The 21505-nt window shown below is 40.6% G+C and overlaps 1 long non-coding RNA gene across 4 annotated transcripts; it reads left to right on the forward strand.

The window, feature by feature from the left end:
• The first annotated feature begins 1989 nt into the window (after nt 1-1989).
• Nucleotides 1990-17373, forward strand: LOC133084829 (uncharacterized). Of its 4 annotated transcripts, none has more exons than XR_009699473.1 (3): nt 1990-2073; nt 5670-6000; nt 16838-17373. It is a non-coding gene; the product is annotated as an uncharacterized LOC133084829 (long non-coding RNA). The 4 variants fall into 4 exon arrangements; XR_009699472.1 differs by lacking the exon at nt 16838-17373 and adding an exon at nt 6084-6358; XR_009699474.1 differs by lacking the exons at nt 1990-2073; nt 16838-17373 and adding exons at nt 3402-3424; nt 6084-6358.
• The last annotated feature ends 4132 nt before the right edge of the window (nt 17374-21505 follow it).

Here is a 21505-nt window from a genome sequence, read left to right on the forward strand (position 1 = left end):
TATCTTGCCAAAAATTTGCTCTGAAGGTAATTATCTTTCTAAATGGATTTTGAATCAAACATAAGAGTTCTACTTAAAATTTGCCTCTTCTTTTAATTCTAAGACAGTGATTGTATGCCTTCTTTTACAGGGTAAATCTATCAAACAGAGATGCTTTTCTTTTTGAATTGCATACTGCTTTGCACTATTTAACACATGAAATGCTGGAAGTAGGGTACCTTAACACAGTGATCTTTATTCTACACTGAAAATTAATCAGTTCATGGACTTGGGAAAAGAAACCCAAGTTTCTCTTAAGAGTTTAATAAATGCTTTGCAATGTTAAAAAAAAAAAAAAAAGTAGGCCTTAATACCTAATCATTTGCATTCAGTGGCTAGATTTAAGAGTGGATAGAGTACCTACCAAACAACAACTTCCAACTTTTATTTCTGAAGAAAGTGATCCTTGAGAGATGAGAAAGTTACTTATTTTAAGTTTTATTTGCCCTTGTATTTGTCTGTCATAAAATATCCTTTTCTAAATGGCTTTTGAGTTTGCACTTAAAAAGAGAAAAATTATGATTAAATTAAAAGAAACATGGTGCATTATATGTAAGCTTTCCCACAAAAGAGGGAAGCACAAAAGACTTGAGTAAATCCAAGAAACATAATATAAGCATGAGACTTATGGACAATGCTCAATTTAAATTTCATATATTGTCAAATGACAAATGTCTATACCAGACTGTGAATACTTTAATTTTTTAAATCTCCTGCGGTCCTTTTTATCTGTTTCAGAACGGAAGCTTCAGTGTTATTTATGAACTAGGCCTTACAGCTTGTTAATATTCTTTACTTCTTAATTTTGTGGAATATTCTAAAACCATCATAGATAGCCCTCTGAATTTGAATTTTTGACTTTAGCATCGATCTCCTTGTGTTTCAAAATCACAAAAAACAAGGAGAAGATCACCATAACTAAAGATGTCAAGATTAAAGTTTGAGGTTAGCCATCGAGCTTTCTCTTTGGGAAAAGAGTTTAACCCTGAAGTAATTCGAAATCTGCATTTTAATGCAACTTTTCTAACTGAAGAATACAAGAAACTGGGTGGTTCCCCCCCTCCCCCGTTTGGGAAAGACATGTTTTCCTTGTGGAAATCTGTAATCTGAAGAACTATTTATATAAAGGATCAACTGTTGGAAATAACCTAAATGTTACTTCAAAATTTAAAGGCCAATTAATGTAGTGGTGGCGATAAAAGAGCCGAGTTACGAGATCCAAGGCAGAGCGGCAGGTGGGCCTGCGCGTGCGTGGATGGCGGAGCGAGTGGATTCCAGGACCCCGCCGCCCGCACGGGAAGATTTTCGAAGGCGCCAAGTTTGGGTGGCGCGTCTGATTTACTGCGGGGTCTGAGTTATCCGAGCACTCCAGGGGCCGGTGGCACGCACAGTGCTGTGTTGTTAGAGTTGACCACGAAAGGAGGACGCAGTGAGCCGGGGCGTACAGGAGTGAAGACGTTTCTTTTCTAGGTGCAAAGCCAAGGAAGCGCTGACCGAAACGCCCCGGGACACTGCGGTGATCCCAAGTCCACACCTTTACGGGCTCCGCTGCACCGGCCTTTAGAAGCGCTGGCTTCCAGCCTCAAGCCACCACATCCCTGCACCAGGAAGGAAGGAGGGCCCGGGAAGCAGGAGGCGGCGGTGCTGGCTCGCCGCGCAGCGCGGCGCGGAACCCGACGGCGGGTCTGGCCGCTGTGCCTCCTTGGCCGCGGCCGCCCTTGCACGGGTCCGCGCGGGGAGCTGGGCCGAGACCGGCCGCAGCCCCCTACGCACGGCCTCCTTGCCGGCGTCTCCCCCCGACTCGTCCCTAGAGGCTCGGGGGCGGCGAGTGCCGCGGACCTAGCGGTGGGGTGCGGGCGCCGGGGAGCCGGGGGCTCCTCTAGCGCCGGCGAGGACGTCACTTTGAGCGAAAGACAATGTCAAGTGCAAGTGAAGGAAAAAAGGAGAGGAGTACGAAGTAAATGTACCCAGGGCGCGTTGGACACTCTTACAACGGACACTCAGTCGACGGAAACCATCAGTTGAGGGTCGGGGGTGAGAAAACCTGATTTTCTGTTTCCTGAACCGCCTCCCATTGCTCCAGAATTTAACCCCGAAGGAGCTTCGAGACACCGCCCGCACCGTAAATCCCTGGGACTCGCACCCCGCAGACCGGCGTCCCGTGCCGCCTCCCAGACGGGCGCCCCGAGGCTGGCGCTGGCCCGTCTTTCCCTCCGGGCCCGCCTGAGGTTCCCGGCCGAGCCCGACCTTGGCCGTTCTTCCGGCTGCGCCCGGGAGAGGCCTGGAGGCCTGGGCCCGGCGCCGCTTCGGGCAGCAGGGCTCCGGGTTGGCCGGGGACGCAGCCCGGGCGCGAGCGCGCGAACGAGGCCGCGCCACCCCTGCCGCCGGGCGCAGGTGGAGGTGCTCTGTGGGCCGCTCACCCCGGGGCCGAAGGCGGGCGGGGCCCCCAGTTAGCTGGGAAAGGTCTATTTTCGGGCCCCCCTCCCCCGCCCAGCGTGCGCCCTCCCCTCCTCCCCTCCTCCCCTCCGGTACAGTTTGTCTTTTTCGGTTTCTTTCCTCGACGCTTCTCGATTCCTCCATCCCTTTGCGGCACGCGCCCACCACCAACCCCGCGGGCGAATTGGAGGGCTCTGCGTGGCCCGGGGCCGCCTCCCCTACGGGCCGGGGACCGAGGGGGGAGGCCGCCTTGCCGCCGGGAGCAGCGCGGGCGGGAGATGCGCGGAACGTCCAGGACGGGGAGGGGGCCGCGCCAGCGCCCGGGCCCTGCGTCCCTCCCCATCTGTCGGACCAAAGCTGCTGAAGCTGCAGAATTGCGCTGGCGCCCGTCCACCGGCTGCAAACAAAACCAAACAAAACGCGGCGAAAGGAAAAGCGAAATGGCGCTGCTGAAAATGGAGCCTCGGCCTCTAGGACGTCTTTCTTTCCTCCTCTGTCTCTTACTTCGTCTACTTTGTGTTTCTAGTCCTTCAACGCCCCCCTCCTCGGCTCTCCTCCCCGTAATCTCTACCCCATCGCCTCTTTGCTTTTCTGATTAACAATCTCCTTCCCCCGCTTTTCCTTCTTTTCTTTCCCCTCTCGGTTCCTCCTTCTCCATTTTGTGTCACAGGCGCTTCTCTTCTCAGTTCCCTTTCTGGGCTCGCGCTCCCCCGCCCGTCGCACTTGGTGTTTTCTGCGTGTTGGGGAGCGGGGGTGGTAGGGACGGTGAGGCTAGGTAGCCAGTGGGTTCGGTAGAGACAGGTTTTACTTGGAACCCAAACAGCTCCTTTAATTAGTCGTGCGCTCGCCCTGCGCCCCCGTCCCCCGCGGCTCTGCGCCCGGACTCGCGCGGCGCCGTCCCACCAGCCGGGCGTCACCGCCCAGGAGGAGGCTCAGGGCTTACGCAGAAGTGAATACCTTTTTATATATTTTAAGCTTAGATTATCATTTTTTGCAGTGTTCGTGAGCATGGCATACTTTGGATAGGTGGATCTCATTTTCCCAAGGGACTTCCAAAGACCGTTTTAAGAGAAGCGTGCAGAGAAGACGGCAATATTAATCATTTTTTCTTGTTTTCTTTTGAGCAGAGGGAACCCCAAGCACTAAGATACTTACGTTTTTAAGGCCAGACTTTTTTGAAAATGACTTCTTCTTTTACACTCATAGTTGACTTTGATCCTTTAAAAAAAGAGGGTGAACTCTTTCAAAAGAGACCGATGCTTTTGAATACATAACACCCCCCAATTGTGGTTCTCGGATAGTTTCTCTAGACGCATTATGATTTTGAGGTTCAAGGTCTCTAAGCCCTCTTCAGTGAAACAGTGGGAAATATGTTGCTACGTTAAAGATAAAGCAGAAGGTGATATTTCCTGGTTGTGCTCTATCTTAGTAGTAGAGAGTGTCGGGTTTGTTTTTGCTTTTTTTGGGGGGGGGGTAAGGGGGGGGTTGGGCAGAATTTGCCTTGGTTCTGTTAAAGAACCAGCTGATAGAAGCTATTTCAAGTGAAGAGCTTCAGTCAATACAAATCTGAAAGCAGTGACATCATTTTCTGACCTGAGTGCGTCCTTTAGTCATGGTAGAAAGGTTAGTCTCCGTACAATATTTGAAAATAAAATGATTTTGCTTCCCAGTATATATATTACCAACTACATTTCACTTTATTCCCAAATCTTCTGGCCAGTTTCACCTCCTCTAGTGGTCTGTCAGACCATATCCTCCAGAAAAAAATACAAGTGCTCCTCCCTTACGTGATTCTAATGCTCTTGGAATTATTTGAAAAGATTTCAAAATTTTACAAGGAGAATCTTTTTAAAAATGTCTCAGGGTAGTATTCTTTGAAGGAATCTTAGAATGGTTCTTTTTAAAAATGACCTTCCTTGGTTTTCATTTATTGCTTTGATTAAAGTTAGGCTATGTTCATATCTTACTTTCAGACTATTTCTTTATGAAAGAAAGGAGAAAGGAAGTAGGTCTTGGCAAGAACTAAACCAATGGAGCTAGGCCTTATTAAGAGCCTAAATCTGTGAATTGCTATCCTCATGTTTATCAAATTGAGTTTTGCACGTGTTTTTCTCTGACTCAAATAGTTGATTTTATGTCTTTTAAAAATAAGTTTTAATCCAGGCTCCTGCTTCTTTGTTACGCTTTTCTCCTGGTAGAGGAACAAATAAAATGAGTCTCACTGGAAGGGTAGGTAGATTTTTTTTTTCCAGACAAGATTTCTAAAAATAGGCAAAGTTAGAAAGTTATTATTACCCTTCATTTTAATTGGAATGATTCAGTACTTAATACCAAGTTAATCCTATTAAGATGTTATTTCCTGCTCAAAGGAGATAAATTAAGGCACAACTCAGTTTATTTTAGATGGACAACTTTGTATATAAGCAAGTGGGGCTAGAAAAAAGTATCATATATTTAGATATCTAGATATATAGTACTAGTAATGTTCAAAGCCCATTGAGGCAGTGTATTGGGGAGGAGGGTATAAATCAGACATGGTATCTGATGTTGAAGAGTTTACAGTTTATAAGGAGGGATTAATTCCTTCTTTATTTTTTCTCATTTAAAAACAAACATTCATATGGACAAAAATAAAATTAGATCCCTACCTTACTCTACACATAAATTAAATTTCAGATAGACTAAAAACCTAAATAAGAAAAACAAAACTTTAAAAATATTAGAAGGAAATATAGGAGAATATCTTTATGACCTTGGTGTAGAGAAGGATTTCTTAAAACATTAAAAATGCACAATCCATAGAGGAAAGGATAAATTAAATTATGTTAAAATAAATCATATATATATGACAAAAGACATCATAAAAGGACAAATGGAGACAATATTTCCAAGACATGTACTTGACAAAGGATTAATATTCAGAATGTGTAAATAGCATATAAAGAATTTAATAATTTACATATGAATAATTAAATAAGTAAAGGATACGGGTGAGGATACACACATGTGAAGTAAAAGTATAGTGCTATTACCAGGAAGGATATATATCGACTTCAAAAAAAGTGATTTCCTTTTGGAGAAAAGGAAGGAGGGGAATAGGAAGGAATCCAAAGGGGTTGTCAATTCTTTATAAAAAGATCAGAGCCACCTATGGCAAGATATTAACATTTTTGTTGTTTGTACTTTATCATAAGATTATTATAATTGGACTTCCCTGGTGGCGCAGTGGTTAAGAATCTGCCGGCCAATGCAGGGGACACGGGTTCGAGCCCTGGTCCGGGAAGATCCCACGTGCCGCGGAGCAACTAAGCCGTGTGCCACAACTACTGAGCCTGCGCTCTAGAACTCGCGAGTCACAACTACTGAAGCCCGTGCACCTAGAGCCCGTGCTCTGCAACAAGAGAAGCCACTGCAATGAGAGGCCTGCGCACAGCAATGAAAAGTAGCCCCTGCTCGCTGCAACTAAAACAAACAAAAAAAGAAAGCCCGCGAGGAGCAACAAAGACTCAACGCGGCCAATAATAAGTAAGTAAATAAATAAATGTATTTTAAAAAAAAAGATTGTTATAATTTATTTAAAAATCTCTGGGACTTTCCTGATGGCGCAGTGGTTAAGAATCCGCCTGCCAATGCGGGGGGCACGGGTTCGATCCCTGGTCCAGGAAGGTCCCACATGTTGCAGAGCAACTAAGCCCGTGCGCCACAACTACTGAAGCCCGCGCACCTAGAGCCCGTGTTCCGCAACAAGAGAAGCCACCGCAATGAGAAGCCCGCGCACCACAACGAGGAGTAGCCCCTGCTCGCGCAACTAGAGAAAGCCCGCGCGCAGCAACAAAGACCCAACACAGCCAAAAATAAATAAATGAATTATTTTTTAAAAAATCTCTAACATCAATTCCTAGTGCAAAAAACAAACAATGACACTTTTCTTTTTCTTAGTTAGTAATAATCTTTGTAGGATGGTGTTCACATATATGATGACAAAGTAAACACCATTCCTCAGTATTTTTCCTCTACCGTGTTTGTTGTATGATGTTCACATCACAGAGCTTTCCCTAGTTTGGTGTTTCTCTGTTGTAGGCTTATTTGTTTTCTGAGTACATTCAGTGAGAAGAGAGAAACATGTTTGAAACTATGAATAAGCATAAGAGCATTTATTCTTATATGATGTAATCATTAAAAATGCTTTTAAAAGGAAGTAAATTAAAAACCTTCCACACCATTATAGAAACACTTTTGAAAAATCAGTCTCAGGCCTAGCATGCAAGATGTTATTTTGGCATGTCTAATTTTTTTGGTGCAGATTGAGTATCAGGAATTGGTATTTTGGAAGTATATATGTGGTCTCATGTTCTCATTTTACATGGCAGGAGTTCATACAATGTACATTTCTACCATTGCTACTTTTCATTAACAGAAGTTTTGTTTGCTTGTAACTTTCCCAGGGACTATTCATATCATGGCAGCACTGAAATGATGTAATATTTCATTTGCTTTGAGACTTTATGTTAGTATTAGGCCAACAAGCATGGGGAAGCAACATAGTTATTGTTTCGCTTACTCATGTGGAGCTGAGTGCGGGGTGTTCCCACATTGTATGAACTCCTGCCATATGCATTGGTGGGCGATGCCAATACAGTCATGTCAAATGAAAGTGCCATGAGATGCATTACTCTTTGGGCACATATGGATCCTGCTAATTATGCTAAAGTAACCTTCTGGAAGTTCTAAAACTTTACTCAAAAACCTTTTATGACTCCCTATTGCCAACAGAATTACAGCCCAAATCTCTTCTCTGGCATTAGAGGCCCCTGTACCCTCATTACATTTGCATTTCCAGCCTCATTTCCAAAGACTACTGAAAAAAACTGTCTTTTAGCTGCTAATCTGTATTATTTGTACTATGTTTATTAAAAAGAGGGGTTTATACTCACTTGTCTCTCTTTTCTTTCTTCCTGTATAAATTAGAATGTAATAGAAAACCCAGCTAAAACAGAAGGTTGTTTTTTTTGTTGTTGTTGTTTTTAACGTGACAAGAAGTCCGTAGGTAAAGAGTTGCTAATATTTTCTCAGGGGTTCAGTGATGTCACAGCTCTGAAATTCGCTTGACCTTTACCTCATGGTTGTAGAATGGCTGCTACACTTTAAGTATCACATCTTCACCATGGGTGCAAAGGTGGGAAGGCAGGCAGAAAGTTTATTCTTCATCAGCCTTAGCCTTGTCAAGGAGGTAAAATATTTTCCAAAAACACCCCACCAAAGGATTTCCTCTTACATCTCATCAGTCAGAATTTTGATATAGTTTAGGAACTGGGCCCATTTTTCCACATCAAAGGGAATCTTCTCAACGCCTAAATAAAACTGAAGTTCTGTATAGCGAGGAGGAAATGCGGGAGTGGTTTTTACTTAGTAAGCGCTGCCACATCTCCTAGTTTGCACCTCAGCATGTGCAAACCAGTTTGTCCCTGTAACTCTCCTGAAACATCTTTAACTGCTATCATCAGTGACTTTTGGACTTTTTAGTCTAATGGATACTGTTTATTTTCTAACTTGCTTGAGCTTCTTGTGGGGCTCACCCACACCCTCCTTAAAATTCATTCATCAACTATCCACTCATCACTTACTATGTATCAGGCACTCTGCTAGGTGAGGAGAATACAGAACCAAATCAGGCATAGTCTTGGCCCTCCACAAGTTTATAGTCAAGTGGAGAAGACAGGTGAACAGATAAGTACAAAAATATTAGAGGTGCTGTGATAAAATGAGATAAAGTGGGGCACAGAGAAAAGAGCAGTCATTTATATAACTCAGGTGCTAGGCCTCTTTTCGGGGAAGGAAGGGGTGGTACAGCCATTAACAAAGACAGTCTTACTGTTGCTTTGTTGGTTGCCTCTTTGCCTTTTGCCCTAGAAATACAGACCTCTATAGAGAAGGGGGAGAAGATGAGGACCAGGGGGCTGGTCTCTCCCCTTTCCTTGGCCTGACAAATACATGTGAAATTCCAAAGAATAGTCAACCAATTTTTTTTTTAACTTCAGATTATCCAACTCATACAGAGTCCACCCAGTGTAGGGGTTGTGGAGTGACTTCCTTGGTTTGTTTACTTCATCTTGTGTTCTCTTAAGGGTATCCGGTCTCACCCCTAAACCCTGGGTAGACCATGTCTCTACTCTCTTAGAGCCAGAGTCTAACCACTCAGGATGGCAGAAAGGACATGTCTGGGGAGATGCAAGTTTGTCTGCTGGATTGAGGAGTAGGACTAGGGAAAAAGACAAGGCATGATGAGGAGAGAGATGGGGCTGGAGAGGTGGGTACCAGTTTATGTCATGCTAGAGGGTTTGAAGACATTTGGTAGGTCATAGGTTCCCAAACTTTCTCAGTTCACTGCACCCTTAGTGTCTCTCTAATTTTTTCATGATGCCCTAGGCCAAGAGAAATAACAGTTCCATTCATTAAGTAGTTAGTTCCAAATGCCATAATAGTGGTAGTTTGTGTGGTGTCTGATAGATGTTGCTGAGTTTCCCTCAAAAAAATTAAATAGCCTACAGCAAATCTGAGTTCACTGTGGTGCCCAAGGGTGACTTGTGCATAGTGTGGGAACCGTGGTATAGGTTATTTAAACTTTTTCATTTAGTAAATTAAATGTTCAGTTTTGTGTTTTAGAAAGATCACTCTTTCAGTGAATTGGAGGCATGGATAGAGTAAAGGCGTGATGGGAGGTAGGGAGACCATGAGTTAATGGCAGCAGTTTACGGAAGAAGTGATTAGGATGTAACATGTGGCATACTAATGAGAATGCTATTAGATCTAAAATACCTTATGGAGGTAGAATGGATAGGATTACCTTATCAATTGGTTTTGGGAGAGAGAAAGAGATAGGATGATTCCTAGATTGCAGGTTGGGTTAAAGGGTACATGATAATAGAAATGTAGGAAAAATATGTCTTGGGAGAAAGAGTTCCTTTTCTTGGCATGTTGAATTTGAGAGGTTTCTTAAGGACAAGATGGATATATGGTGTTGGACCTCAGGAGCAGGTCTGGAAGAGAAATGTAAATTGATAAGTTGTTTATATAGAGATTGGGGTTGGCAACATGAGACTAGGGAGGAAGCATGCCAGTGTTTAGACAGTCAACGGAGGAAGAGGATCCTGCAAAGGGGATAGGACCAGGAGAGGGGTCACGAAACTTGTACAAGGCAGTGTGTTTGGATGAAGCCAGGACTCTACTCTTACCATTCTGTTCTATGGACATCTGGGTCTAACTGTTTCCTGTGGTGGGATCCCCTGGGTAGAGCTTCATAGGGGCAGCATCACAAAGAACTCTGATTGATCTTCGTGCTGCAGTGGAGACGGTGGAGTTGGCAGGGTGAGGGGCTTGGGAGAGGTGAATGGCACACATCCAAGGAGGGTTCTCTGCAGCACCAACTCAGCCTTATGTCCAAGGAGCTGCCCATTCTGGACCCCCAGGAGAGGAGCACCATTTTTATGCCCACATTTTAAGAAAAAATAAGGTAATGGTCTGTTTACGGTATCAAATACAATACAGTGATAAAGTAAGAAGGAGTGGTGAAAGTCCATGGAGTCTGACAATTCGGAGGGTCTTGGTGACTTATCGAAATACTTTTCTGCAGTAGAGGGAGGCAGAAACCCAAAGAGCTCGGGGAACAGCAAGGGAGACAGTCGTGTAAACAGATAATAACAATGTAATGTGATAAGATACAAGGTTTCCTATCAGGTAGGGTAGCTTTCTCCTGCCTCTGTCATTCACTAACCACTTCTTATCAGTGCCTGTCACTAGCAGGCTGATCTCTGACGGCTCTGAAACATCTGTTCCCTGGGTTCCGTTCTAGTTCCTCTCTTCTCTGCTTGCTCTTCCCCAGCAATTTCATCCCATCTTAGGACTTTAACCAGCACCACCAGACGCTTGATTTCTCAATCTATATCTCTAATTCCCTGACTTTCTGACCTTGAGTTCTGCATTTCCAAAAACGTGCATGGGACTGGGCATGTGCAAGGTTTTCAGTCAATGTGTACTGATTTAAAATTTGATCCTAAATAAACTGATAATACAGAGGTAGATTTAGATATCAAGCCACTGCATTTTACAGAGTGAGTAGGTAAGGAAATGTTTCCTGCCAGATTTGTCATCAAATTTCAGTAATTAACCGGAAACCAGGTGACAGTTTCAACATGGGAGTTGGGTTAGATCCCGCTTGTCACAGTGAACAGTAGATTAGAATACACAGATTTACAAATCAGAATGCAGGTTCCACTGCTAACTTTGGGCAATTTTGCTAATTCTCTGTGCCTTCATTTCTACACTAGTAAACAATTCAAAGGCACAGTTATGTTTCCTGTTTTTATTTATTTTAATTGAGATATAATTTGCATACCATAAAATTCACTCCTTTAAAGTGTACAATTAAGGGTATTTACAGAGTGTGCAACCATCATCACTATCTAATCCCAGAATATTTTAATCATTCCCCAAAGAAACCCCATGCCCATTAGCAGTCATCCTCCAATGCCCCATTCTCCAGTCCTTGGCTTCTGCTTTCTCTGTAGATTTGCTCATTCTGGACATTTCATACAAATGGAACCATACAATATGTGGTCTTTGAGTCTGGCTTCTTTACCTTTGCATGAAAAAACAAATCAAAACAAAACAAAAAAACAAAAAACAGTATGAAGTTTTCAAGGTTCATTCATCTCATAGCATGTGTCAATACTTTATTCCTTTTTATGGTTAAATCATATTCCATTAATTGGACATAGCACATTTTGCTTGTCAAATCATCAGTTAATGGATTAGGTTGTTTCCATCTTGAGCTATTGTGAGTAATGCTGCTGTGAGCATTATTGTATGAGTTTTTGTGCGGTCCTGTGTTTTCAACTGCTTAGGAGTAAAATTGCTGGGTCATATGGTGACTCTATGTTTAACATTTTGAGGACCCATCAAACTCTTTTCCAAAGTAGCGGTATCACTCTACATTCTCGCCAGCAACGTAGAAGTGTTCCAATTTCTGCACCTCCTGGTCGACGCTTGTTTTTGTCCATCTTTTTTTATTATTGCATCCTTGCAGATGTGAAGTGATATCTCATTGTGGTTTGATTTACATTTCCCTAATGACTAATGATATTGAGCAGTTTTTCATGTGTCTGTTGGCCATTTGTATATCTTCTTCCAAGGTATGTCTACAAATCCTTTGCCCATTTTTAAATTGGGTTAATTTTCTTTTCATTATTTTATGAGTTTTTATATTGTAAAAGAGTTTTTATATTGATATATTCTGGATGTTAGACTCTTATCTGATATATAATTTGCAAATATTTTCTCTCATTCTGTGGGGTTTTTTTTCCCCTCACTTTCTTGACAGGGAACTTTAAAGCACAAAATTTTTCAATTTTGATGACGTCCAATTTATTTTTTTCTTTTTTTACTTGTGCTTGTATTTTTTTTTTAAAAGAAATTGTTGCCCAATCCAAGGTCATGAAAATTAAGGCCTACGGTTTTTTCTAGTAGTTTTATGATTTTAGTTCTTACATCTAGGTCTTTGATCCATTTTGAGTTAAGTTTTGTATATGGCGTGAGTTAGGGATCCAACTTCATTCTTTTGCATGTGGATATGTTGTTTTCCCAGAACCATTTGTTGAAGACTGTTCTTTCCCTGTTGAATTGTCTTGGCACACTTGTTGAGAATCAGTTGGTTACAGATATCTGGGCTTTCAATTCTATTCCATGATCTCTATGTCTATCCTCATGCCAGTACCGCAACTGCAATTCCAGAACTGTAAAGTGAATTACATTGAAGACATTCTTATTCTCAAATTACTTGATAATTCAAGAGACTTGTCAGTTTGGATTTTCTTTCATACCTTATTGAAAAAGAAGCCTTTGCATCAAAGTCTCCCATCTAAAATAACTAAATTATATGCATAAATCTAAATTTAAATGCTCATCTGATGAACCTTTTATATAATTCTACTTTTACGTTGATGATATGGGCTTTGGCAATTTCTCTGTGTATTCTATGAAGCAGTTAAAAAGTCAATTATGAACTGAGACCTTCAATTTCTTGTTAGAATGCTTAATGTTAATTTAGAACCTAGTGTACAACTTCCAGCAAAAGCCTTCAAATTATTAATTTTAAAGAAATATGTATTTGTTATGCCTTGTGAACTTAGGCAAACGATTTTAAATGTCTCTATTCTAAATGTAAGAATTCTCAGAAATGAAAAATCTCTTCACTCGGGCAATAGAATCTCTTGATTCAATTTTAGTCTTTGTATTTCTGTTACTGGCAATCTAAATAGGAAAAAAAAGTTTAAAAAACATTCCCTAGGTAAAAAAATATGGTAGTAAGGTGAAGCTCACATGATGGGGAAAGAATTCTCTTGAACTGCCATAGACAGTTGTATTTGGTTCTTTAGCTCATAAAGAAAGTTGGATTTTTTCCCTCTAAGTAAACAGATCACAAACTCTTTCCTGGTCTTGACAAAGGGGAACCCTTGGCACAATGTTTCTGTTGAGATCCCTTGTTGAATTGTGCATAGATCCCCTATTAACTCTGAAAGGATTTTTGTGATTATTTAGACAGTGCTAAATCTTTGAAAAATCTCTGCTCCCTATGTTTTATTGGTCATGCGTAAGAACTGTGTGATGGTTAATTTTATGTGTCAACTTGACTGGGCTAAAGGATGCCCAAAATGCTGGTAAAACATTATTTCTGGATGTGTCTGTGAGGGTGTTTCTAGAGGAGATTAGCATTTGAATCAGTAGACTGAGTAAAGAAGATCCCCCTCACCAGTGTGGGTGGGCATCATCCAATCCATTGGGGGCCTGACTAAAACAAAAGGCAGAGGAAGGACCTTTCTCTTTGAACTGGGACATCCATCTTCTTCTGCCCTCAGACTTTGGTGCTCCTTTTCTTGGGCGGGACTGGGACTTACATCATTGGTTCCCCTGGTTCTCAGCCCTTTGGGTGTGGACTGGGCCTCCAGCTTCTAGATGGCAGATCGTGGTTCTTCTTAGCTTCCATAACCTCAGGAGGCAACACTTCAGAATAAATCTCTTTCTGTGTATGTATATATGTCCTATTGGTTCTGTGCCCCAACTAATACAAACTGTTTTGTGGCAGCCAATCCAGGACAAGAGGCACAATTGTCCAAACTCTGATAAACCCCAGCAGCTCCCTGTGAGTCTTAGTTCAGTTTCAGAAATTCAAATGTATCTGTTCACCAAGAGGTTAACAGGTGAGGTAGACTTGATTCTTCATAACCAAGTGATAAAGGATTTTATTTTTGAACCACAAAACTCAATGACCGTTCACTGAGAGCTTCATCCCACCCAAAAATCATAGGCAGCGGTTGTTCCCCTTTCTGGTAGCTATTTCTCAGGAGATGAAGTGTCAGGTCAGAGTGATTCAGTGAACATATAACTGAAACAAACAAAGAAGAGGTACAGTTAGGGGATTTTAAAATAAAATTTAAATTATTATTTCAAGAATATTTCTGTTTAAATAGTTGAGACTCTACATATGATGTTGAGGAATCCTGAGAAGTTGTTTCTGCCAAACTCATGATCGACATCACTCATCTCTCTGTGCTTGTTCTAGCCTCATTTTTTTTTTTTTCATTTTACCATTATTTCAGATTGATGTTACAGTATCCAGTTTACTAAATGTGTTAGAGGGAGCAAAAGCACCTAACCTGAATCTAGTTATGAGGAAACACCAGACAACCTGACATTTAAGGACATTTTACAACATAACTGGCCTGTACTCTGCTGAAATGTCCAAGTTATGGTATGTAAGAGACAGAAAGAGACAGACTCAGGAGCTGTTACAGATTAAAGAAAACTGAAAGACAGGACAATGACATGCAAATTACGATCTTGAATTTTCTTTTGCAATAAAGGACCTTATTGGAACAACTGGTGAAATTGGAATAAGATCTACAGATTAAGTCCTAATCCTAATAGTGCTGTGTCAATGTTAACGTCCTGGTTTTGATCATTGTTCTGTGGTTATGTAATAGAATTCCTTAACTTTAGGAAACACACTGAAGTATTTAGGGGCTATGACATCTGCAATTTACTCTTAAACAGATCAGAAAAAATTAAATATTGAGAGAAAGAAAGAGAAAAGGATAAAGTCAGTGTAGTAAGATACTGACACTTGGGAAATTTGGTTGAATTCTTTGTACTATTCTTGCAACTTTTAAGTCTGAAATCTTGTTTAAAAAACCTTTAAGCTAGTGGAAGGTTTTTAAAGTCTCCAAATTATTTTAAAAAATGTCTAATGTACAGTACTCAAGAATTACTGTGCACTTAAAAAAAAAAGAGGCAGGATAGACTAGCGGTTAAGTGAGTTGTCTGGAGAAGGATGTCTGGATTTGAACTCTCCCTGTCACTTACTAGCTGTGTGATTTTGGGTAAGTTACTTAACTTCTTAGTTTCTCTACCTGTAAAACAGGGATGATAATGATGGAACCTACTTCACAAGGTTGTTATAAAATTTGAATGAGTAAATATTTGCAAAGGCCTTGGAACAGTGCCTGAAACAAAGTCTTATATATGTGTTTGTTAAATGAATAAATCTAGAAAAGCACTTCAGCCTTAATGGTACCAAAATCACCTTTAGAAATAGCAGTATTTTAAACTTTAAAAAAATGTTAAAGTCTTTCTAGAAACAGTTGATTTGGATTCTTATTAGTCTCTTCTTTGATCAGCTTGGGATTCCTGTTGCTTCCTTTGATAATCTCTAGTACTAATTTTTTAGTCAGCTTCATATTAGGAACCTGTAAACTCCACTAGTATTTTAGAACAAATATTGAATATAGATAGCTCTTTCACTTTCATTATTATTTCAATTATTCAATACATTTATTTAGCATGACTAAGTCAAGTGCTGTGGGAGGTATAAAGATGGATAACATTTCTGACCTCAAGGAGTATACAGGTTAGAATGGAGATTAAATAGGTGCAAACATGGCCACAATATGATGTGAGGTTTGGCCAAGGAAAAAGTGCTAGATGGTTTACAAGAGGGCAAGATTTTATCTAGTTGGAGGGATCAAGAACGGTTTCATAGGATGAGGCCACTATATGAGCTTGAAGGAGAAATAAGGCTTTAATAGGCAAGATGACGAAGGAAGGATATTCTAAGTACAGGGATGAGTGGGAAAAAAAAAAGGTACAGCAACAAGGAACAGCAGGTGGTACCTTGGGCAAGTTATTTAAAGTTTAAATAGGCTTGGGGTTTAAATTTTAAACTATTATAAGCCTTAGTTTCTTTATCCATAAAATGGGTATAACAATAGTATCCATCTTACAGAATACATGAAAGATAAATATAATGCACGTATCTGACAGTAAATGCTCATTAAATGTTATTATTTTTGGTACACATTTATTGAAGCTTACATTTTATGTAGGGAAATTGGAACATGGAATGTATTGGATTAATATTAAGTAGTGAAGGGACTTCCTTGGTGGCGGAGTGGTTAAGAATACGCCTGCCAATTCAGGGGACACGGGTTCGAGCCTTGGTCCAGGAACATCCCACATGCTGCAGAGCAAATACGCCCGTGCGCCACAACTACTGAGCCTGAGCTCTAGAGCCCACCAGCTACAAATACTGAGCCCGCATGCCACAACTAATGAAGCCTGCACACCTAGAGTCCGTGCTGTGCAACGAGAAGCCGGCGCACCGCAACGAAGAGTAGCCCCCCCCCTCGCCGCAACTAGAGAAAGCCCCTGCACAGCAACGAAGACCCAGCGCAGCCAAAAATAAAAATAAATAAATAAAAAATTTAAAAAGTGTTTAGTGGAAAGGAGGAGACAAAGTCAAAGTTTAGAGATGTTGCAAAGGTAGAATCTATGACTTTGTGACTGACCCAATATAAGAAAAGGTAAGGAACCTGCGATGATGTCAGGATTTCAACTCGGGCTGCTAGAAGAGTGATAGTGTCCTTAAAGGGCCACAGGCAAAAGAAACTAGCTTTTACTCTACATCATAAACACTGGGCACTGGGCTAGTGCTTTATTCGTGATCTCTCATATTTGAAGAACATCCGTTGGTGGGATCATACTTTATACAAGAGCACTTGTTATTTACAATGTTCTAGGATGAATCTTTTTGTAATACTACCAAACCTTTCAAATATGGATTTATTTGAGCTTGCTTTAATTTTTTTTATTAAAAAATTACCTAAGGTAATGTTTATATGCCTTCAAAAATTCTAACGATGCTATGGTTAACTATTCATTGAGTGAACAGTTCATTGACTACCAGCTCTTTACCAGGTACCGTCTTCTCAGTGATTTGGTTGACTTTAATTCAAGGTTTCCTATCCATTTATAGGAAGTAGCTGCAAGGAGGAGGCTATTCCCAGGGCTTTGGCCTGTACGCATCCCCCAGACCTGAAATTTTATTGGAACTGTGGAAATGGAGCAGTGGTTTCACTTTTCACTCTGCCTTCATTGGGACTCCCTGGAAGAAGTGCTGTGCCAGTGACTGGTGTTTCTCCTGAATAAAGCATCTTGGCCTTAATGACCGGAGGTTTGGATCCTCTGGTTTCATCTAAATTATACCCTCTGATTGATTTAAGATGTTATTTTTTCTTTCATTTCTTTTAAACAGAACTACTGATCTTTGAAAAATTTAAATAGCATCTGTACGACAATTTGGAAGCGAAAGAAATATAATGTGTTATTTTCCAATAGGGTCTATGACTAAGGCAGGGCAGATATCATTAATTCTATAGAGGAGGAAACAGAGGAACACGTCCTCCACACCTGGTAATATTTAGTGCCCTTCCCGCTCTATCTGCCGGCTTTGCCGGACTCATCCCACACCGATTTTCTCCTGGTCTCTCTCTCTGAGTCCCTCCACTGACTGACTCTTCCCCCCCCCCCCCCCCCCCCCCCCCCCCCCGGCAATCCACAGCCGAGGAATGGAATCTCCCTTTGCTGTCTGCTCATCTCTTTATTCTTTTGAAGTAAATGGAAAGAGGATATCTGTTGTGACTTTTTTAATGTTAATTTATAATGGGTGAGTTCAGAAAGATAGGCAGGACTGAGAATTTGTCAGTGCCTTCACTGTATAGACGGGATAGCAAAAAACTTGCCTCCAACTGCTCCTGTGAACACGAACACATCATGGAAAATAAAAGGCTGTGGCTACCTCATGGATGGTGGTGTGGTCAAGAGGCGGACTGAGAGGTAGAACCCATCAAAGTTTCTGAGATACCCATAGGGTCCTCCTGGAGCGGTTTTCCCATGCTACTGGAGAACGTGGAAACCTGTGCTGCTCCCCGACCCTCCTCTCCCCACCATTTCTAGCTGGATCAAGGATTCTATTCATCTGGACACAGTTGAAATCATCGATATTGTTAGCGAATCATACTTTTTCACTACTGAGATAAGCAATAATTAATATTTTCATTCTGGATTATTTGGTAAAACCATCGAAAATGATTTCTACCTCCAAAAGAGAGGTTCATGAAGAAAAAACTACATTTTTAAATAATTTTGATTGAACCCATTAGAATAGAATATCAGTATATTATTTCTGCCTCATGTTGCCTTTTCTCGTATACCATGTCTGTTTAATTAAAAATAAAATGGAGATTATTGTCTGAATAATTTCACAAATTTTCCAGCTGACACAATTTTTAAAATGATGGAAAAAAAGATATGATATTCTAATATACCTTTCTCAATTTTCTTATTTTATGTGTAGACCCAATTTAATGGTCAACTATGGGAGAAGTATGCTCTATGAATACTGTTCTGTGTCATGCTGCTACTGGCCTGCTAAATTGATAACTGACCCTTAGTCAACAATTTTGAATGAGAATGATACTTTTAGCGAGTAGGAAATATCATTTAAGCTTGAGCCTGGTTGGAAGGATTTGACTCCCCTTTACTATACATCAGTTTTAAAATGCGACTTCAGTTAGTTTTGAAAATTGGTCTCATAGTTCTTCTCTTGCTCTTAGAGACTCCGGGTTCAGCATTCTCTCTCTTTTTAAAATTAATTAATTAATTAATATTGGCTGCGCCAGGTCTTAGCTGCGGCATGTGGGATCTTAATTGCCGCATGTGGGATCTTTAGTTGCAGCATGTGGACTCTTAGTTGCGGCATGCACACAGGATCTAGTTCCCTGACCAGGGATTGAGCCTGAGTCCCCTGCATTGGGAGTGCGGAATCTTACCCACTGGACCACCAGGGAAGTCCCTAGCATTCTCTTTTAACTGATTTCCTGGTGCCACAATCTTCCATTTATTGAGATGATTTCTCTAACTCACTGATTTCTTTTTACGTTCTAACTAACTGGATTTTTCATTTTTAACAACTCAGTCCTTTTGAAATACAGGAATTGAAAAGAATTAAGGTCATGCACAATTGTGTTAATGGAAATCCTGTGAGTTGCCTCTTCTGCTGGTTTGAAGCTGGAGGCACATCTTCTGAGAGCCTTGGATTCATGCTTCCAGGAAGGTCTATAAATCAGTGTAGTCCATCTTGCCTTGGATGTCAAGACAGGTGGATCCCATTTGCAAGATGTTCTCTCTTTTTTTCCTCTCTAAGAAGGAAATAAAATATACAGGCCCATTAATCTGCAGAGGTCAGCTTCTTTGATAGGGCACATTCTTGGAAAAGTTAAAGTTGCAGTTCATTGTGTATGATATACAAAAAAGGGGCAAGATGCCCAGTCCTTTTCACTTTTAGTAATTATAAAGACCTAAGTATTAATGAAGCCTTAAGAATCATTTGTTGTGGGTTACCCTGAAATTTCAGGAAAAATGATGTATGTTTCTAAAGTTAATCCAGGGCTTCCCTGGTGGCGCGGTGGTTAAGAATCCACCTGCCAATGCAGGGCACACGGGTTCTATCCCTGCTCCAGGAAGATCCTACATGCCGGCGGGGCAACTAAGCTTGTGCACCACAACTACTGAGCCTGCGCTCTAGAGCCCGCGAGCCACAACTACTGAAGCCCGTGTGCCTAGAGCCCGTGCTCCGCAACAAAGAGAAGCCACCATAGTAAGAAGCCTGGGCACCACAACGAAGAGGAGCCCCTGCTTGCTGCAACTAGAGAAAGCCCACAACGAAGACCCAACACAGCCAAAAATAAATAAATAAATAAATATAAATAAAGTTAATCCAGTGGGCTTAATTTGTCTCTAAAAACTGGGCATAGATATTAAGGCCTAAAATGAGACAATCACAAAGATTTAGATGACAACACATGCTTTTATTTTTGTAAATGGGCATTTTGCATAAAAGCTGCATTTGATATACATAATTGGAGTGAAATGTTGATATTCCATTCAATATGTTTAATATTTATATGTTCTTTTGAAGTATTTACAAATGGAGAGACCAAAAGGCAAAGCTAATGAACCGTGGACATAGCAATTTATTTTCTTAAAAATATTAACAACTACAGAACCAGGCTGAATTTTAAACAAACAATGATCCTCACATAGAAAAAAAATTTTAGCATACAATGAGCTAATTATTTCTTTCTGAATTATTTTTTTCTCATCAACTGTTTCTCAACATCTCTCTTTTTTAGAAGTTAAAATGTTAGTATGATGACTGAAGTGAGGAAAAGAGATTGGAGCTTAAGATAGTCACATGAGTAGAACTGTTCCTAATATTCTAAGCGGCAGAGTAAATATTGAATGAAGAGGTGGTGAGGTACTAGCTGCAGTCTGTTCTAACTGAATAGTCACAAGCACAGTAGCAGAGGAGAGAATACTCATTTTGGTATTCAGAGAAGAAAAACCAGTGCCTAATAGTTTTAGCTCACATTAACAGGTACATAAAACATAAAGTATGAAGGTAGCATCATATAATGAAATCAGACTCATTATATATTCTTTATAAGTGCTTCCTGGATTTTTTTTTTTTCAAATTTAAAATTTTCAAGTGCACTTCTGAAAGTTTTTTGAGACCAGAGTGGTACAGCTTGGTATGAATTCACAGCTGTTTGATATCTCAGAGCTTTCAAGGAACTCCACTAATTGGTTCCAAAGCCAATTTAAGTTGTCTTAACAAGCCACAGGAACTCAAAATGTTGACTGGACTAAGGCAGGTCGCATACAACTTCTATAAATCATGATACGAATTCTTAAGGGATTCTGGACAGAGCAATTTAGTAACTGTTAAAAGTTTAAGTACAGAGTTGTCAAGTGGAAACTAGCAGTTTTCTGAGGTGGGAATAGGGGAAAAAAGTGCCTGGAGTTTTGAAGAGTACCTCAAAAGGCATCAGGAAATAGTCACACAAAGGGTAAGATTTTCATGTAGGGTATTTACAGGGATGTAACTTTTGCCCGAGGTGTGTCTGTGTTAGGGATTTTCAGGTGTTAGTCATAAATCATACTTTTTTTCTTCTCTAACTTCTCTCTCCTCAAATTGGGTTATATATATCCCATGAAATGTACGTTTTAAGTGGCATGGTTCAAATGTGGGTGTACAGGCTAATTCCAAGGAGAAATCAAGAGCGGATTTAGCAATGAACTACAGCGTACAGGGATGAAAGAATGTTACTGTAGCTTTTCCCCCAGTGTCCTTTTCCAGTAACAAAATGTTAGTGACAAGTAATTGTACTATAGGTTAGTACACAACAAACAAATAGGAATTGCATATACATATTTAATAATACCTGAAAATAAAAATAAAGAAGGCAAATACAATTCAGATGACCTTGGGAATGCTACACAAGTAAATTATGAAGATGAGTGAGCAAAGTACTGGACAAAGAGTTTGAAATAAAAGGAAAGTTTCTCAACTCATAAGATTAAAATTTTTATTTCCCTATAAAACAAATATAATAAATAGTTATCTCCCAGAAACAAAACGTTCCAAACGGGAGGGGGTGGGAGGTGGGGGAACAGCAGTATTTTAATACACGTTGCAATCTGAAATTCTGCTTGATCTTGCTGTATTTTATAGTTTTCCAATATGCTTTAAAGGTGGAAAATAGAGTTAAAGGGTTAGAAATGTTAAGTGGAAAAATCTGAT

Source organism: Eubalaena glacialis, chromosome 2, assembly GCF_028564815.1.
Source record: "Eubalaena glacialis isolate mEubGla1 chromosome 2, mEubGla1.1.hap2.+ XY, whole genome shotgun sequence".
In the NCBI taxonomy this organism is placed as follows: domain Eukaryota; kingdom Metazoa; phylum Chordata; class Mammalia; order Artiodactyla; family Balaenidae; genus Eubalaena; species Eubalaena glacialis.